This window comes from Phyllobates terribilis, unplaced genomic scaffold, assembly GCF_046119375.1.
Source record: "Phyllobates terribilis strain yellow unplaced genomic scaffold, ASM4611937v1 Scaffold_4__5_contigs__length_816908805, whole genome shotgun sequence".
NCBI classification, from domain to species: domain Eukaryota; kingdom Metazoa; phylum Chordata; class Amphibia; order Anura; family Dendrobatidae; genus Phyllobates; species Phyllobates terribilis.
Window position 1 is genome coordinate 412,848,237 of NW_027362764.1, and position 14,664 is coordinate 412,862,900.

Below are 14,664 nucleotides of genomic sequence, written 5' to 3' on the forward strand. Positions count from 1 at the left end.
CTGTTGAAAATAGTCTTGTGTAGGCCCGACATCCCAGTGTGGTTTCGCAGTTCCACGGGTCAAATCGCTGTACTATCCAGTTTTGGGCCTTTGGTATCTAAAAAAAAAGCAGTTTGAGTGTGTCGCTCACTGTTCAGCCGCAAATATCTCTATTTAAAAAAGTGTGGTATACCCCAGTAAACAATAACTGTGGTTTTGCCATCCCACGGTAAAAAATCTCTATTATTCAGCTTTTGGTAGTTTTTTCCGTAAAGAAAAACAGTAGTGTCTCCTGACTGTTGTGACACAAAAATATATCTGTTGAAAATAGTCTTGTGTAGGCCCGACATTCCAGTGTGGTTTCGCAGTTCCATGGGTCAAATCGCTGTACTATCCAGTTTTGGGCCTTTGGTATCTAAAAAAAAAGCAGTTTGAGTGTGTCGCTCACTGTTCAGCTGCAAATATCTCTATTTAAAAAAGTGTGGTATACCCCAGTAAACAATAACTGAGGTTTTGCCATCCTACGGTAAAAAATCTCTTTTATTCAGCTTTTTGTAGTTTTTCCGTAAAGAAAAACAGTAGTGTCTCCTGACTGTGGTGACACAAAAATATATCTGTTGAAAATAGTCTTGTGTAGGCCCGACATCCCAGTGTGGTTTCGCAGTTCCACGGGTCAAATCGCTGTACTATCCAGTTTTGGGCCTTTGGTATCTAAAAAAAAAGCAGTTTGAGTGTGTCGCTCACTGTTCAACCGCAAATATCTCTATTTAAAAAAGTGTGGTATACCCCAGTAAACAATAGCTGTGGTTTTGCCATCCCACGGTAAAAAGTCTCTATTATTCAGGTTTTGGTAGTTTTTTCCGTAAAGAAAAACAGTAGTGTCTCCTGACTGTTGTGACACAAAAATATATCTGTTGAAAATAGTCTTGTGTAGGCCCGACATCCCAGTGTGGTTTCGCAGTTCCACGGGTCAAATCGCTGTACTATCCAGTTTTGGGCCTTTGGTATCTAAAAAAAAAGCAGTTTGAGTGTGTCGCTCACTGTTCAGCCGCAAATATCTCTATTTAAAAAAGTGTGGTATACCCCAGTAAACAATAACTGTGGTTTTGCCATCCCACGGTAAAAAATCTCTATTATTCAGCTTTTGGTAGTTTTTTCCGTAAAGAAAAACAGTAGTGTCTCCTGACTGTTGTGACACAAAAATATATCTGTTGAAAATAGTCTTGTGTAGGCCCGACATTCCAGTGTGGTTTCGCAGTTCCATGGGTCAAATCGCTGTACTATCCAGTTTTGGGCCTTTGGTATCTAAAAAAAAAGCAGTTTGAGTGTGTCGCTCACTGTTCAGCTGCAAATATCTCTATTTAAAAAAGTGTGGTATACCCCAGTAAACAATAACTGTGGTTTTGCCATCCCACGGTAAAAAATCTCTATTATTCAGCTTTTGGTAGTTTTTTCCGTAAAGAAAAACAGTAGTGTCTCCTGACTGTTGTGACACAAAAATATATCTGTTGAAAATAGTCTTGGGTAGGCCCGACATCCCAGTGTGGTTTCGCAGTTCCACGGGTCAAATCGCTGTACTATCCAGTTTTGGGCCTTTGGTATCTAAAAAAAAAGCAGTTTGAGTGTGTCGCTAACTGTTCAGCCGCAAATATCTCTATTTAAAAAAGTGTAGTATACCCCAGTAAACAATAACTGTGGTTTTGCCATCCCACGGTAAAAAATCTCTATTATTCAGCTTTTGGTAGTTTTTTCCGTAAAGAAAAACAGTAGTGTCTCCTGACTGTTGTGACACAAAGATATATCTGTTGAAAATATTCTTGTGTAGGCCCGACATCCCAGTGTGGTTTCGCAGTTCCACGGGTCAAATCGCTGTACTATCCAGTTTTGGGCCTTTGGTATCTAAAAAAAAAGCAGTTTGAGTATGTCGCTCACTGTTCAGCTGCAAATATCTCTATTTAAAAAAGTGTGGTATACCCCAGTAAACAATAACTGTGGTTTTGCCATGCCACGGTAAAAAGTCTCTATTATTCAGGTTTTGGTAGTTTTTTCCGTAAAGAAAAACAGTAGTGTCTCCTGACTGTTGTGACACAAAAATATATCTGTTGAAAATAGTCTTATGTAGGCCCGACATCCCAGTGTGGTTTCGCAGTTCCACGGGTCAAATCGCTGTACTATCCAGTTTTGGGCCTTTGGTATCTAAAAAAAAAGCAGTTTGAGTGTGTCGCTCACTGTTCAACCGCAAATATCTCTATTTAAAAAAGTGTGGTATACCCCAGTAAACAATAACTGTGGTTTTGCCATCCCACGGTAAAAAGTCTCTATTATTCAGGTTTTGGTAGTTTTTTCCGTAAAGAAAAACAGTAGTGTCTCCTGACTGTTGTGACACAAAAATATATCTGTTGAAAATAGTCTTGTGTAGGCCCGACATCCCAGTGTGGTTTCGCAGTTCCACGGGTCAAATCGCTGTACTATCCAGTTTTGGGCCTTTGGTATCTAAAAAAAAAGCAGTTTGAGTGTGTCGCTCACTGTTCAGCCGCAAATATCTCTATTTAAAAAAGTGTGGTATACCCCAGTAAACAATAACTGTGGTTTTGCCATCCCACGGTAAAAAATCTCTATTATTCAGCTTTTGGTAGTTTTTTCCGTAAAGAAAAACAGTAGTGTCTCCTGACTGTTGTGACACAAAAATATATCTGTTGAAAATAGTCTTGTGTAGGCCCGACATTCCAGTGTGGTTTCGCAGTTCCATGGGTCAAATCGCTGTACTATCCAGTTTTGGGCCTTTGGTATCTAAAAAAAAAGCAGTTTGAGTGTGTCGCTCACTGTTCAGCTGCAAATATCTCTATTTAAAAAAGTGTGGTATACCCCAGTAAACAATAACTGAGGTTTTGCCATCCTACGGTAAAAAATCTCTTTTATTCAGCTTTTTGTAGTTTTTCCGTAAAGAAAAACAGTAGTGTCTCCTGACTGTGGTGACACAAAAATATATCTGTTGAAAATAGTCTTGTGTAGGCCCGACATCCCAGTGTGGTTTCGCAGTTCCACGGGTCAAATCGCTGTACTATCCAGTTTTGGGCCTTTGGTATCTAAAAAAAAAGCAGTTTGAGTGTGTCGCTCACTGTTCAGCCGCAAATATCTCTATTTAAAAAAGTGTGGTATACCCCAGTAAACAATAACTGTGGTTTTGCCATCCCACGGTAAAAAATCTCTATTATTCAGCTTTTGGTAGTTTTTTCCGTAAAGAAAAACAGTAGTGTCTACTGACTGTTGTGACACAAAAATATATCTGTTGAAAATAGTCTTGTGTAGGCCCGACATCCCAGTGTGGTTTCGCAGTTCCACGGGTCAAATCGCTGTACTATCCAGTTTTGGGCCTTTGGTATCTAAAAAAAAAGCAGTTTGAGTGTGTCGCTCACTGTTCAGCCGCAAATATCTCTATTTAAAAAAGTGTGGTATACCCCAGTAAACAATAACTGTGGTTTTGCCATCCCACGGTAAAAAATCTCTATTATTCAGCTTTTGGTAGTTTTTTCCGTAAAGAAAAACAGTAGTGTCTCCTGACTGTTGTGACACAAAAATATATCTGTTGAAAATAGTCTTGTGTAGGCCCGACATCCCAGTGTGGTTTCGCAGTTCCATGGGTCAAATCGCTGTACTATCCAGTTTTGGGCCTTTGGTATCTAAAAAAAAAGCAGTTTGAGTGTGTCGCTCACTGTTCAGCTGCAAATATCTCTATTTAAAAAAGTGTGGTATACCCCAGGAAACAATAACTGTGGTTTTGCCATCCCACGGTAAAAAATCTCTATTATTCAGCTTTTGGTAGTTTTTTCCGTAAAGAAAAACAGTAGTGTCTCCTGACTGTTGTGACACAAAAATATATCTGTTGAAAATAGTCTTGGGTAGGCCCGACATCCCAGTGTGGTTTCGCAGTTCCACGGGTCAAATCGCTGTACTATCCAGTTTTGGGCCTTTGGTATCTAAAAAAAAAGCAGTTTGAGTGTGTCGCTAACTGTTCAGCCGCAAATATCTCTATTTAAAAAAGTGTGGTATACCCCAGTAAACAATAACTGTGGTTTTGCCATCCCATGATAAAAAATCTCTATTATTCAGCTTTTGGTAGTTTTTTCCGTAAAGAAAAACAGTAGTGTCTCCTGACTGTTGTGACACAAAAATATATCTGTTGAAAATAGTCTTGTGTAGGCCCGACATCCCAGTGTGGTTTCGCAGTTCCACGGGTCAAATCGCTGTACTATCCAGTTTTGGGCCTTTGGTATCTAAAAAAAAAGCAGTTTGAGTGTATCGCTCACTGTTCAGCTGCAAATATCTCTATTTAAAAAAGTGTGGTATACCCCAGTAAACAATAACTGTGGTTTTGCCATCCCACGGTAAAAAGTCTCTATTATTCAGGTTTTGGTAGTTTTTTCCGTAAAGAAAAACAGTAGTGTCTCCTGACTGTTGTGACACAAAAATATATCTGTTGAAAATAGTCTTGTGTAGGCCCGACATCCCAGTGTGGTTTCGCAGTTCCACGGGTCAAATCGCTGTACTATCCAGTTTTGGGCCTTTGGTATCTAAAAAAAAAGCAGTTTGAGTGTGTCGCTCACTGTTCAGCTGCAAATATCTCTATTTAAAAAAGTGTGGTATACCCCAGTAAACAATAACTGTGGTTTTGCCATCCCACGGTAAAAAATCTCTATTATTCAGCTTTTGGTAGTTTTTTCCGTAAAGAAAAACAGTAGTTAGTGTCTACTGACTGTTGTGACACAAAAATATATCTGTTGAAAATAGTCTTGTGTAGGCCCGACATCCCAGTGTGGTTTCGCAGTTCCACGGGTCAAATCGCTGTACTATCCAGTTTTGGGCCTTTGGTATCTAAAAAAAAAGCAGTTTGAGTGTGTCGCTCACTGTTCAACCGCAAATATCTCTATTTAAAAAAGTGTGGTATACCCCAGTAAACAATAACTGTGGTTTTGCCATCCCACGGTAAAAAGTCTCTATTATTCAGGTTTTGGTAGTTTTTTCCGTAAAGAAAAACAGTAGTGTCTCCTGACTGTTGTGACACAAAAATATATCTGTTGAAAATAGTCTTGTGTAGGCCCGACATCCCAGTGTGGTTTCGCAGTTCCACGGGTCAAATCGCTGTACTATCCAGTTTTGGGCCTTTGGTATCTAAAAAAAAAGCAGTTTGAGTGTGTCGCTCACTGTTCAGCCGCAAATATCTCTATTTAAAAAAGTGTGGTATACCCCAGTAAACAATAACTGAGGTTTTGCCATCCCACGGTAAAAAATCTCTATTATTCAGCTTTTGGTAGTTTTTTCCGTAAAGAAAAACAGTAGTGTCTCCTGACTGTTGTGACACAAAAATATATCTGTTGAAAATAGTCTTGTGTAGGCCCGACATTCCAGTGTGGTTTCGCAGTTCCATGGGTCAAATCGCTGTACTATCCAGTTTTGGGCCTTTGGTATCTAAAAAAAAAGCAGTTTGAGTGTGTCGCTAACTGTTCAGCCGCAAATATCTCTATTTAAAAAAGTGTAGTATACCCCAGTAAACAATAACTGTGGTTTTGCCATCCCACGGTAAAAAATCTCTATTATTCAGCTTTTGGTAGTTTTTTCCGTAAAGAAAAACAGTAGTGTCTCCTGACTGTTGTGACACAAAGATATATCTGTTGAAAATATTCTTGTGTAGGCCCGACATCCCAGTGTGGTTTCGCAGTTCCACGGGTCAAATCGCTGTACTATCCAGTTTTGGGCCTTTGGTATCTAAAAAAAAAGCAGTTTGAGTATGTCGCTCACTGTTCAGCTGCAAATATCTCTATTTAAAAAAGTGTGGTATACCCCAGTAAACAATAACTGTGGTTTTGCCATGCCACGGTAAAAAGTCTCTATTATTCAGGTTTTGGTAGTTTTTTCCGTAAAGAAAAACAGTAGTGTCTCCTGACTGTTGTGACACAAAAATATATCTGTTGAAAATAGTCTTGTGTAGGCCCGACATCCCAGTGTGGTTTCGCAGTTCCACGGGTCAAATCGCTGTACTATCCAGTTTTGGGCCTTTGGTATCTAAAAAAAAAGCAGTTTGAGTGTGTCGCTCACTGTTCAACCGCAAATATCTCTATTTAAAAAAGTGTGGTATACCCCAGTAAACAATAACTGTGGTTTTGCCATCCCACGGTAAAAAGTCTCTATTATTCAGGTTTTGGTAGTTTTTTCCGTAAAGAAAAACAGTAGTGTCTCCTGACTGTTGTGACACAAAAATATATCTGTTGAAAATAGTCTTGTGTAGGCCCGACATCCCAGTGTGGTTTCGCAGTTCCACGGGTCAAATCGCTGTACTATCCAGTTTTGGGCCTTTGGTATCTAAAAAAAAAGCAGTTTGAGTGTGTCGCTCACTGTTCAGCCGCAAATATCTCTATTTAAAAAAGTGTGGTATACCCCAGTAAACAATAACTGTGGTTTTGCCATCCCACGGTAAAAAATCTCTATTATTCAGCTTTTGGTAGTTTTTTCCGTAAAGAAAAACAGTAGTGTCTCCTGACTGTTGTGACACAAAAATATATCTGTTGAAAATAGTCTTGTGTAGGCCCGACATTCCAGTGTGGTTTCGCAGTTCCATGGGTCAAATCGCTGTACTATCCAGTTTTGGGCCTTTGGTATCTAAAAAAAAAGCAGTTTGAGTGTGTCGCTCACTGTTCAGCTGCAAATATCTCTATTTAAAAAAGTGTGGTATACCCCAGTAAACAATAACTGTGGTTTTGCCATCCCACGGTAAAAAATCTCTATTACTCAGCTTTTGGTAGTTTTTTCCGTAAAGAAAAACAGTAGTGTCTCCTGACTGTTGTGACACAAAAATATATCTGTTGAAAATAGTCTTGGGTAGGCCCGACATCCCAGTGTGGTTTCGCAGTTCCACGGGTCAAATCGCTGTACTATCCAGTTTTGGGCCTTTGGTATCTAAAAAAAAAGCAGTTTGAGTGTGTCGCTAACTGTTCAGCCGCAAATATCTCTATTTAAAAAAGTGTAGTATACCCCAGTAAACAATAACTGTGGTTTTGCCATCCCACGGTAAAAAATCTCTATTATTCAGCTTTTGGTAGTTTTTTCCGTAAAGAAAAACAGTAGTGTCTCCTGACTGTTGTGACACAAAGATATATCTGTTGAAAATATTCTTGTGTAGGCCCGACATCCCAGTGTGGTTTCGCAGTTCAACGGGTCAAATCGCTGTACTATCCAGTTTTGGGCCTTTGGTATCTAAAAAAAAAGCAGTTTGAGTATGTCGCTCACTGTTCAGCTGCAAATATCTCTATTTAAAAAAGTGTGGTATACCCCAGTAAACAATAACTGTGGTTTTGCCATGCCACGGTAAAAAGTCTCTATTATTCAGGTTTTGGTAGTTTTTTCCGTAAAGAAAAACAGTAGTGTCTCCTGACTGTTGTGACACAAAAATATATCTGTTGAAAATAGTCTTGTGTAGGCCCGACATCCCAGTGTGGTTTCGCAGTTCCACGGGTCAAATCGCTGTACTATCCAGTTTTGGGCCTTTGGTATCTAAAAAAAAAGCAGTTTGAGTGTGTCGCTCACTGTTCAACCGCAAATATCTCTATTTAAAAAAGTGTGGTATACCCCAGTAAACAATAACTGTGGTTTTGCCATCCCACGGTAAAAAGTCTCTATTATTCAGGTTTTGGTAGTTTTTTCCGTAAAGAAAAACAGTAGTGTCTCCTGACTGTTGTGACACAAAAATATATCTGTTGAAAATAGTCTTGTGTAGGCCCGACATCCCAGTGTGGTTTCGCAGTTCCATGGGTCAAATCGCTGTACTATCCAGTTTTGGGCCTTTGGTATCTAAAAAAAAAGCAGTTTGAGTGTGTCGCTCACTGTTCAGCTGCAAATATCTCTATTTAAAAAAGTGTGGTATACCCCAGTAAACAATAACTGTGGTTTTGCCATCCCACGGTAAAAAATCTCTATTATTCAGCTTTTGGTAGTTTTTTCCGTAAAGAAAAACAGTAGTGTCTCCTGACTGTTGTGACACAAAAATATATCTGTTGAAAATAGTCTTGGGTAGGCCCGACATCCCAGTGTGGTTTCGCAGTTCCACGGGTCAAATCGCTGTACTATCCAGTTTTGGGCCTTTGGTATCTAAAAACAAAGCAGTTTGAGTGTGTCGCTAACTGTTCAGCCGCAAATATCTCTATTTAAAAAATTGTGGTATACCCCAGTAAACAATAACTGTGGTTTTGCCATCCCACGGTAAAAAATCTCTATTATTCAGCTTTTGGTAGTTTTTTCCGTAAAGAAAAACAGTAGTGTCTCCTGACTGTTGTGACACAAAAATATATCTGTTGAAAATAGTCTTTTGTAGGCCCGACATCCCAGTGTGGTTTCGCAGTTCCATGGGTCAAATCGCTGTACTATCCAGTTTTGGGCCTTTGGTATCTAAAAAAAAAGCAGTTTGAGTGTGTCGCTCACTGTTCAGCCGCAAATATCTCTATTTAAAAAAGTGTGGTATACCCCAGTAAACAATAACTGTGGTTTTGCCATCCCACGGTAAAAAGTCTCTATTATTCAGGTTTTGGTATTTTTTTCCGTAAAGAAAAACAGTATTGTCTCCTGACTGTTGTGACACAAAAATATATCTGTTGAAAATAGTCTTGTGTAGGCCCGAAATCCCAGTGTGGTTTTGCAGTTCCACGGGTCAAATCGCTGTACTATCCAGTTTTGGGCCTTTGGTATCTAAAAAAAAGCAGTTTGAGTGTGTCGCTCACTGTTCAGCCGCAAATATCTCTATTTAAAAAAGTGTGGTATACCCCAGTAAACAATAACTGTGGTTTTGCCATCCCACGGTAAAAAATCTCTATTATTCAGCTTTTGGTAGTTTTTTCCGTAAAGAAAAACAGTAGTGTCTCCTGACTGTTGTGAAACAAAAATATATCTGTTGAAATTAGTCTTGTGTAGGCCCGACATCCCAGTGTGGTTTCGCAGTTCCACGGGTCAAATCGCTGTACTATCCAGTTTTGGGCCTTTGGTATCTAAAAAAAAAGCAGTTTGAGTGTGTCGCTCACTGTTCAGCTGCAAATATCTCTATTTAAAAAAGTGTGGTATACCCCAGTAAACAATAACTGAGGTTTTGCCATCCTACGGTAAAAAATCTCTATTATTCAGCTTTTGGTAGTTTTTCCGTAAAGAAAAACAGTAGTGTCTCCTGACTGTGGTGACACAAAAATATATCTGTTGAAAATAGTCTTGTGTAGGCCCGACATCCCAGTGTGGTTTCGCAGTTCCACGGGTCAAATCGCTGTACTATCCAGTTTTGGGCCTTTGGTATCTAAAAAAAAAGCAGTTTGAGTGTGTCGCTCACTGTTCAGCCGCAAATATCTCTATTTAAAAAAGTGTGGTATACCCCAGTAAACAATAACTGTGGTTTTGCCATCCCACGGTAAAAAATCTCTATTATTCAGCTTTTGGTAGTTTTTTCCGTAAAGAAAAACAGTAGTGTCTACTGACTGTTGTGACACAAAAATATATCTGTTGAAAACAGTCTTGTGTAGGCCCGACATCCCAGTGTGGTTTCGCAGTTCCACGGGTCAAATCGCTGTACTATCCAGTTTTGGGCCTTTGGTATCTAAAAAAAAAGCAGTTTGAGTGTGTCGCTCACTGTTCAGCTGCAAATATCTCTATTTAAAAAAGTGTGGTATACCCCAGTAAACAATAACTGTGGTTTTGCCATGCCACGGTAAAAAGTCTCTATTATTCAGGTTTTGGTAGTTTTTTCCGTAAAGAAAAACAGTAGTGTCTCCTGACTGTTGTGACACAAAAATATATCTGTTGAAAATAGTCTTGTGTAGGCCCGAAATCCCAGTGTGGTTTCGCAGTTCCACGGGTCAAATCGCTGTACTATCCAGTTTTGGGCCTTTGGTATCTAAAAAAAAAGCAGTTTGAGTGTGTCGCTCACTGTTCAGCCGCAAATATCTCTATTTAAAAAAGTGTGGTATACCCCAGTAAACAATAACTGTGGTTTTGCCATCCCACGGTAAAAATCTCTATTATTCAGCTTTTGGTAGTTTTTTCCGTAAAGAAAAACAGTAGTGTCTCCTGACTGTTGTGACACAAAAATATATCTGTTGAAAATAGTCTTGTGTAGGCCCGACATCCCAGTGTGGTTTCGCAGTTCCATGGGTCAAATCGCTGTACTATCCAGTTTTGGGCCTTTGGTATCTAAAAAAAAAGCAGTTTGAGTGTGTCGCTCACTGTTCAGCCGCAAATATCTCTATTTAAAAAAGTGTGGTATACCCCAGTAAACAATAACTGTGGTTTTGCCATCCCACGGTAAAAAGTCTCTATTATTCAGGTTTTGGTAGTTTTTTCCGTAAAGAAAAACAGTATTGTCTCCTGACTGTTGTGACACAAAAATATATCTGTTGAAAATAGTCTTGTGTAGGCCCGAAATCCCAGTGTGGTTTTGCAGTTCCACGGGTCAAATCGCTGTACTATCCAGTTTTGGGCCTTTGGTATCTAAAAAAAAAGCAGTTTGAGTGTGTCGCTCACTGTTCAGCCGCAAATATCTCTATTTAAAAAAGTGTGGTATACCCCAGTAAACAATAACTGTGGTTTTGCCATCCCACGGTAAAAAATCTCTATTATTCAGCTTTTGGTAGTTTTTTCCGTAAAGAAAAACAGTAGTGTCTCCTGACTGTTGTGAAACAAAAATATATCTGTTGAAATTAGTCTTGTGTAGGCCCGACATCCCAGTGTGGTTTCGCAGTTCCACGGGTCAAATCGCTGTACTATCCAGTTTTGGGCCTTTGGTATCTAAAAAAAAAGCAGTTTGAGTGTGTCGCTCACTGTTCAGCTGCAAATATCTCTATTTAAAAAAGTGTGGTATACCCCAGTAAACAATAACTGAGGTTTTGCCATCCTACGGTAAAAAATCTCTATTATTCAGCTTTTGGTAGTTTTTCCGTAAAGAAAAACAGTAGTGTCTCCTGACTGTGGTGACACAAAAATATATCTGTTGAAAATAGTCTTGTGTAGGCCCGACATCCCAGTGTGGTTTCGCAGTTCCACGGGTCAAATCGCTGTACTATCCAGTTTTGGGCCTTTGGTATCTAAAAAAAAAGCAGTTTGAGTGTGTCGCTCACTGTTCAGCCGCAAATATCTCTATTTAAAAAAGTGTGGTATACCCCAGTAAACAATAACTGTGGTTTTGCCATCCCACGGTAAAAAGTCTCTATTATTCAGGTTTTGGTAGTTTTTTCCGTAAGGAAAAACAGTAGTGTCTCCTGACTGTTGTGACACAAAAATATATCTGTTGAAAATAGTCTTGTGTAGGCCCGACATCCCAGTGTGGTTTCGCAGTTCCACGGGTCAAATCGCTGTACTATCCAGTTTTGGGCCTTTGGTATCTTAAAAAAAAGCAGTTTGAGTGTGTCGCTCACTGTTCAGCCGCAAATATCTCTATTTAAAAAAGTGTAGTATACCCCAGTAAACAATAACTGTGGTTTTGCCATCCCACGGTAAAAAATCTCTATTATTCAGCTTTTGGTAGTTTTTTCCGTAAAGAAAAACAGTAGTGTCTCCTGACTGTTGTGACACAAAAATATATCTGTTGAAAATAGTCTTGTGTAGGCCCGACATCCCAGTGTGGTTTCGCAGTTCCATGGGTCAAATCGCTGTACTATCCAGTTTTGGGCCTTTGGTATCTAAAAAAAAAGCAGTTTGAGTGTGTCGCTCACTGTTCAGCTGCAAATATCTCTATTTAAAAAAGTGTGGTATACCCCAGTAAACAATAACTGTGGTTTTGCCATCCCACGGTAAAAAATCTCTATTATTAAGCTTTTGGTAGTTTTTTCCGTAAAGAAAAACAGTAGTGTCTCCTGACTGTTGTGACACAAAAATATATCTGTTGAAAATAGTCTTGGGTAGGCCCGACATCCCAGTGTGGTTTCGCAGTTCCACGGGTCAAATCGCTGTACTATCCAGTTTTGGGCCTTTGGTATCTAAAAAAAAAGCAGTTTGAGTGTGTCGCTAACTGTTCAGCCGCAAATATCTCTATTTAAAAAAGTGTAGTATACCCCAGTAAACAATAACTGTGGTTTTGCCATCCCACGGTAAAAAATCTCTATTATTCAGCTTTTGGTAGTTTTTTCCGTAAAGAAAAACAGTAGTGTCTCCTGACTGTTGTGACACAAAGATATATCTGTTGAAAATATTCTTGTGTAGGCCCGACATCCCAGTGTGGTTTCGCAGTTCAACGGGTCAAATCGCTGTACTATCCAGTTTTGGGCCTTTGGTATCTAAAAAAAAAGCAGTTTGAGTATGTCGCTCACTGTTCAGCTGCAAATATCTCTATTTAAAAAAGTGTGGTATACCCCAGTAAACAATAACTGTGGTTTTGCCATGCCACGGTAAAAAGTCTCTATTATTCAGGTTTTGGTAGTTTTTTCCGTAAAGAAAAACAGTAGTGTCTCCTGACTGTTGTGACACAAAAATATATCTGTTGAAAATAGTCTTGTGTAGGCCCGACATCCCAGTGTGGTTTCGCAGTTCCACGGGTCAAATCGCTGTACTATCCAGTTTTGGGCCTTTGGTATCTAAAAAAAAAGCAGTTTGAGTGTGTCGCTCACTGTTCAGCCGCAAATATCTCTATTTAAAAAAGTGTGGTATACCCCAGTAAACAATAACTGTGGTTTTGCCATCCCACGGTAAAAATCTCTATTATTCAGCTTTTGGTAGTTTTTTCCGTAAAGAAAAACAGTAGTGTCTCCTGACTGTTGTGACACAAAAATATATCTGTTGAAAATAGTCTTGTGTAGGCCCGACATCCCAGTGTGGTTTCGCAGTTCCATGGGTCAAATCGCTGTACTATCCAGTTTTGGGCCTTTGGTATCTAAAAAAAAAGCAGTTTGAGTGTGTCGCTCACTGTTCAGCCGCAAATATCTCTATTTAAAAAAGTGTGGTATACCCCAGTAAACAATAACTGTGGTTTTGCCATCCCACGGTAAAAAGTCTCTATTATTCAGGTTTTGGTAGTTTTTTCCGTAAAGAAAAACAGTATTGTCTCCTGACTGTTGTGACACAAAAATATATCTGTTGAAAATAGTCTTGTGTAGGCCCGAAATCCCAGTGTGGTTTTGCAGTTCCACGGGTCAAATCGCTGTACTATCCAGTTTTGGGCCTTTGGTATCTAAAAAAAAAGCAGTTTGAGTGTGTCGCTCACTGTTCAGCCGCAAATATCTCTATTTAAAAAAGTGTGGTATACCCCAGTAAACAATAACTGTGGTTTTGCCATCCCACGGTAAAAAATCTCTATTATTCAGCTTTTGGTAGTTTTTTCCGTAAAGAAAAACAGTAGTGTCTCCTGACTGTTGTGAAACAAAAATATATCTGTTGAAATTAGTCTTGTGTAGGCCCGACATCCCAGTGTGGTTTCGCAGTTCCACGGGTCAAATCGCTGTACTATCCAGTTTTGGACCTTTGGTATCTAAAAAAAAAGCAGTTTGAGTGTGTCGCTCACTGTTCAGCTGCAAATATCTCTATTTAAAAAAGTGTGGTATACCCCAGTAAACAATAACTGAGGTTTTGCCATCCTACGGTAAAAAATCTCTATTATTCAGCTTTTGGTAGTTTTTCCGTAAAGAAAAACAGTAGTGTCTCCTGACTGTGGTGACACAAAAATATATCTGTTGAAAATAGTCTTGTGTAGGCCCGACATCCCAGTGTGGTTTCGCAGTTCCACGGGTCAAATCGCTGTACTATCCAGTTTTGGGCCTTTGGTATCTAAAAAAAAAGCAGTTTGAGTGTGTCGCTCACTGTTCAGCCGCAAATATCTCTATTTAAAAAAGTGTGGTATACCCCAGTAAACAATAACTGTGGTTTTGCCATCCCACGGTAAAAAGTCTCTATTATTCAGGTTTTGGTAGTTTTTTCCGTAAGGAAAAACAGTAGTGTCTCCTGACTGTTGTGACACAAAAATATATCTGTTGAAAATAGTCTTGTGTAGGCCCGACATCCCAGTGTGGTTTCGCAGTTCCACGGGTCAAATCGCTGTACTATCCAGTTTTGGGCCTTTGGTATCTTAAAAAAAAGCAGTTTGAGTGTGTCGCTCACTGTTCAGCCGCAAATATCTCTATTTAAAAAAGTGTAGTATACCCCAGTAAACAATAACTGTGGTTTTGCCATCCCACGGTAAAAAATCTCTATTATTCAGCTTTTGGTAGTTTTTTCCGTAAAGAAAAACAGTAGTGTCTCCTGACTGTTGTGACACAAAAATATATCTGTTGAAAATAGTCTTGTGTAGGCCCGACATCCCAGTGTGGTTTCGCAGTTCCATGGGTCAAATCGCTGTACTATCCAGTTTTGGGCCTTTGGTATCTAAAAAAAAAGCAGTTTGAGTGTGTCGCTCACTGTTCAGCTGCAAATATCTCTATTTAAAAAAGTGTGGTATACCCCAGTAAACAATAACTGTGGTTTTGCCATCCCACGGTAAAAAATCTCTATTATTCAGCTTTTGGTAGTTTTTTCCGTAAAGAAAAACAGTAGTGTCTCCTGACTGTTGTGACACAAAAATATATCTGTTGAAAATAGTCTTGGGTAGGCCCGACATCCCAGTGTGGTTTCGCAGTTCCACGGGTCAAATCGCTGTACTATCCAGTTTTGGGCCTTTGGTATCTAAAAAAAAAGCAGTTT